Here is a 6,000-nt window from a genome sequence, read left to right as displayed (position 1 = left end):
CTTCAGGGCCACCGTAAAAAATACAAAATTGACACATACAAAGACAATAGTTGATACTAAAAATAGAATAACAAGAATATTCAAAATTTACAATTAATATAAATACAGTTATTACATCAACAGAATTCAAAAGTACAAAATAGGAATATGATGTGTATGGACACCTGTTTATGAATATGTGTTTGAGCATGATGAGTATAATTAAGGACCAGTGGTTAAAAGCTTTTTCAAGCATCCTTTATAACATTTTAAAGATAAACTGTTTTTTGCCACATTGGAATAAATACTCCAGAATTTGCTGCCCCTGAAACGTATTGAGAATCGACTTCCACGTGTGAAACATTTAGGGGGATGAAGAAACATACTTTTAAACATCATTTTTACAGACTTGCTTTTATGTGACTTTATCTTTCTAACCACTCTAACTTTTATTTTATTATTTATTTTTATTTTTATCCAACTAATTAATTGTTTCAAATTGTATATGATTATTTATTATTTTTTTGTTTTTGTTTTTGTTTTCATTTATTATCTTAAAGGCACTATGAGGAGTTTTTCACCAGCTGAGAAACAGACTGAAACCAACACTGATGCCTCTTTATGATCTTCAAAAGCAAACAAAACCATAAACAACAACACTGATACCTTCTCTGCTGTCATTTTTAATGCCTTAAACCACTCAGAGGGGGTAGGTGTCAGACCACATGATTGACATTTGGCTTTAGAAACATCCTTTTTCGGCTGTTTTCATGGCAAATAATCACATTAAGTGATAAATCTGGCTGTTAAAAGACAGCAGGGTAAGGTTTTTGTTGAAAACACTACTTTTGCATGTACAGAACAAGAGATAAGTGTCATAAATAAACACTGTTCATGTGTGTAAGCCAACATATAGTCTAGCTTTAAGTATAAATATAACACATTTACATAGCCTCTGAGCCTTCTATGCATCAAATAAAGCAACATGAATAATTTAAACCTTTAATGGGACGACCCCCATGATATAAAAAAATATGATATAGCCTAATTAAAATTATATATCACCATATCTTTATTTTTTCTTTCTTTTAAGACATTTCTGTATCATATTTCAATATTTCAATAAAACGAAACTACATGCTGATTTCAATAACTTAACAAAACATCCTACCGGCTCTGTTTCCAAGAGAGTGGGACTCCCCCGCTCGTCCAGACTCCAGAGTTAGAAGTGTGAACAGTGGTACAGGGTCTGGGTCTAGTGGTACTAGACTACTCTACTGTGGTTTTGTTTGCTTGAGCTTGGTTCTGGTTCTGTTTGCTTGGGTTTGGTTCTGGTTCTGTTTGCTTGAGTTTGGTTCTGGTTCTGTTTGCTTGGGTTTGGTTCTGGTTCTGTTTGCTTGAGTTTGGTTCTTGTTCTGGTTCTGTTTGCTTGAGTTGGTTCTTGTTCTGGTTCTGTTTGCTTGACTTGGTTCTGGTTCTGGTTCTGTTTGTTTAAGTTTGGTTCTTGATCTGTTTGCATGAGTTTGGTTCAGGTTCTAACCCTAACCCTAACCCTAAACCTAATCCTTACCCTAACCCTAATCCTGACCCTAATCCTAACCCTAACCCTAATCGTTAGAGATAGAGATTCTCCCGTTGGGGGAAATTCTTTTGTTACAGCAGCTTGCAACACGGGACAGGGGAATACAACAATGTGCTAACATAGTTAAAAAAATATAATAACAATAGTAATAGCAATGACAAGGGTAAAATAAAATAAAATAAAATAAAGTAAAAATAAAATAAAATATGGCAACTATTATGGATGTATACACACTATGTGCACTTCTATCTGATAAATAGATAAGGTCATTTATTGCACGATAAAAATTGCACCAGGTTATTTAAAAACAAATATACACAGTATGAAGAACAGTGCGATTCAGATGGATACAGTAGTTATTTGTGAATGTGCCAAGTCACACAGTAACTTTCATGTACAGTAGTGTACTGAAAGATGAGAACAGATGATTAACAGGACACAGCAGTGCTGTTGTTAAACAGTCTGATTGCAGATGGGACCTGCGGTAGCGCTCCGTTCTGCAGGGTGGGAGTCTCAGTCTGCTGCTGAAGGAGCTGCTCAGGGACCCCATAGTCTCATGCAGGGGGTGAGAGGGATTGTCCATGATGGATGTCAGCTTGGCAAACATTCTCCTCTCACCCACCTCCTCTATGGAGTCCAGAGGACAGCCCAGGACAGAACTGGCCCTCCTGACCAGTCTGTTAAGTCTTTTCCTGTCCCTGTCTGTGCTCCCTGCTCCCCAGCAGACCACTACATAGAAGAAAGCAGACGCTACCACGGTGTCATAAAATGTCCGTAACAGAGTCCTGCACACTCTGAAGGACCTCAGTCTTCTCAGCAGGTGCAGACGACTTTGGCCCTTCTTGTACAGGACGTCGGTGTTGTGTGACCAGTCCAGTTTATTGTTGAGGTGAACACCCAGGTATTTGTAGGGTCTACACCCTTGGTCTTGCTGGTGTTGAGCTGAAGGTGGTTTAGCTCACACCAGTCGACAAAGTCCATAATGACCTCCCTGTACTCCAGCTCGTCCCCCTCAGACACACACCCAACGATGGCTGTGTCATCGTAGAACTTCTGGAGGGGACAGCTCCCAGAGTTGTAGCTGTAGTCTGAGGTATTCAGAGTGAAGAGGAAGGGGAAGAGCACTGGCCCCTGTGGTGCTCCTATGCTGCAAACTATTGTGTCAGACACAGTCCTGGAGCATCTAATTCTGTGGTCTATTGGTGAGGTACCCTAACCCTAACCCTAACCCTGACCCTAATCGTAACCCTAACCATCATCCTAACCCTAAACCTAGCCCTTACCCTAACACTAATTCTAACCCTAACCCTAACCCTAACCCTATTCATAACCCTAACCCTAAACCTAACTTTAAACTTGGTTCTGATTCTGTTTTCTTGAGTTAAGTTCTGGTTCTGTTTGCTTGGGTTTGGTTCTGGTTCTGTTTGCTTGACCTGGTTCTGGTTTTGTTTGCCTCAGTTTGGTTCTGGTTCTGTTTGCCTGAGTTGGTTCTGGTTCTGTCTGCTTGACTAGGTTCTGGTTCTGGTTCTGATTTGGTTCTGGTTTGGTTTGGTTTGGTTTGGTTCTGGTTCGGTTCTGGTTCGGTTTTGGTTCGGTTCTGGTTCGGTTTACTTGAATTTGGTTTTGGTTCTGTTTGCTTGAGTTTGGTTCTGGTTCTGTTTCTGTTTGCTTGAGTTTGGTTCAGGTTCTAAACCTAACCCTAACCCTTATCTCAACCCTAACCCTAACCCTAATCCTAACCCTAACCCTAACCCTAATCGAAACCCTCACCCTAATCCTAACCCTAATCCTAACCCTAACCCTAATCCTAACCCTAACCTTAATCGTAACCTTAACCATAACCCTAATCCTAACCCTAATCCTAACCTTAAACTTGGTTCTGTTTCTCTTACTTGAGTTTCGTTCTGGTTCTGTTTGCTTAAGTTTGGTTCTGATTCTGTTTGATTGACATGGTTCTGGTTCGGTTCTGGTTCGGTTCTGGTTTGGTTCTGGGACGGTTCGGTTCTGGGTCGGTTCGGTTCTGGTTCGGTTCTCGTTCTTGTTCGGTTCTTGTTCGGTTCTTGTTCGGTTCTTGTTCGGTTCGGTTGTGGTTTGGGTCGGTTCCGGTTCTGGTTCGGTTCTGGTTCGGTTTTGGTTCAGTTCTGGTTCGGTTTTGGTTCTGTTCTGGTTAGGTTCTGGTTCGTTTTTTATCAGGTTCTGGTTCGGTTCTGGTCCGGTTTACTTGAGTTTTGTTCTTGTTCTATTTGCTTGAATTTGGTTCTGGTTCTGATTCTGTTTGCTTGAGTTTGATTCTGGTTGTGTTTGCTTGAGTTTGGTTAAGGTTCTAACCCTAACCCTAACCCTAATCCTAACCCTAACCCTAACCCTAATTCTAACCCTAACCCTAACCCTAACAGTAACCCTAACCCTAATCCTAACCCTAATCCTAACCCTAACCCTAATCCTGACCCTAATCCAAACCCTAATCCTAACCCTAAACCCTAATCATAACCCTAAACCTAACCATAACCCTCACCCTTATCGTAATCCTAACCCTAATCCTGACCCTAACCCTAATCATAACCCTAACCCTAATCATAACCCTAACCCTAACCCTAACCCTAATCGTAACCCTAACCCTAACCCTAATCATAACCAGAAGTCCCACAGATTCGGGACCAAGCTCTACCCCACCATTTTCAGCCATGGGCTTTCCAACGGTACCACCCATGACTCTCTACGACCTTCACTAACCCTAACCCTAACCCTAACCCTAACCCTAACCCTAACCCTAAACCCCCATAACCCTAAACCCTAACCCTGACCTTAACCCTAACCCCCTAACCCGTATCTCCGGAACCGGAATTCCCACAGATTCGGGACCAAGCTCTACCCCACCATTTTCAGCCATGGGCTTTCCAACGGTACCACCCATGACTCTCTACGACCTTCACTAACCCTAACCCTAACCCTAACCCTAAACCCCCATAACCCTAAACCCTAACCCTGACCCTAACCCTAACCCCCTAACCCGTATCTCCGGAACCGGAATTCCCACAGATTCGGGACCAAGATCTACCCCACCATTTTCAGCCATGGGCTTTCCAACGGTACCACCCATGACTCTCTACGACCTTCCCTAACCCTAACCCTAACCCTAACCCTAACCCTAACCCTTACCCTAACCCTAACCCTAAACCCTAACCCTAACCCTAACCCTAACCCCATAACCCGTATCTCCAGAACCGGAAGTCACACAGATTCGGGACCAAGCTCTACCCCACCATTTTCAGCCATGGGCTTTCCAACGGTACCCCCCATGACTCACTACGACCTTCCCTAACCCTAACTCTAACCCTAACCCTAACCCTAACCCTAAACCCCCCTAACCCTAAGCCCTAACCCTAACCCTAACCCCCTAACCCGTATCTCCGGAACCGGAAGTCCCACAGATTCGGGACCAAGCTCTACCCCACCATTTTCAGCCATGGGCTTTCCAACGGTACCACCCATGACTCTCTACAACCTTCCCTAACCCTAACCCTAACCCTAACCCTAACCCTAACCCTAACCCTAACCCCCCCATAACCCTAAACCCTAACCCTAACCCTAACCCTAACCCCCTAACCAGTATCTCCGGAACCAGAATTCCCACAGATTCGGGACCAAGCTCTACCCCACCATTATCAGCCATGGGCTTTCCAACGGTACCACCCATGACTCTCTACGACCTTCCCTAACCCTAACCCTAACCCTAACCCTAACCCCCCCATAACCCTAAACCCTAACCCTAACCCTAACCCTAACCCTAACCCCCTAACCCCTATCTCCGGAACCCGAATTCCCACAGATTCGGGACCAAGCTCTACCCCACCATTTTCAGCCATGGGCTTTCCAACGGTACCACCCATGACTCTCTACGACCTTCCCTAACCCTAAACCTAACCCTAACCCCCCCATAACCCTAAACCCTAATCCTACCCCTAAACCTAACCCCCTAACCCGTCTCTCCGGAATTGGAAGTCCCACAGATTCGGGACCGAGCTCTACCCCACCATTTTCAGCCATGGGCTTTCCAACGGTACCACCCATGACTCTCTACGACCTTCCCTAACCCTAACCTTAACCCTTACCCCCCCTAACCCTAAACCCTAACCCTAACTCTAACCCCCTAACCTGTATCTCCGGAACCGGAAGTCCCACAGATTCGGGACCAAGCTCTACCCCACCATTTTCAGCCATGGGCTTTCCAACGGTACCACCCATGACTCTCTACGACCTTCTCTAACCCTAACCCTAACCTTTCCTAATCCCAACCTTTCCTAACCCTAACCCTAACCCTAACCCCACCCCCAATACTAAATTGGATATTAACTAATAATTCTAAATATAATAAACAAATATATAAATTAATTTGAGTTATGTCCATATATTAATAGTCTTTAAAAATAGCTTATAAA

This window comes from Notolabrus celidotus, chromosome 8 (assembly GCF_009762535.1).
Source record: "Notolabrus celidotus isolate fNotCel1 chromosome 8, fNotCel1.pri, whole genome shotgun sequence".
Lineage (NCBI taxonomy): Eukaryota > Metazoa > Chordata > Actinopteri > Labriformes > Labridae > Notolabrus > Notolabrus celidotus.
This window is presented reverse-complemented; position numbering follows the sequence as displayed.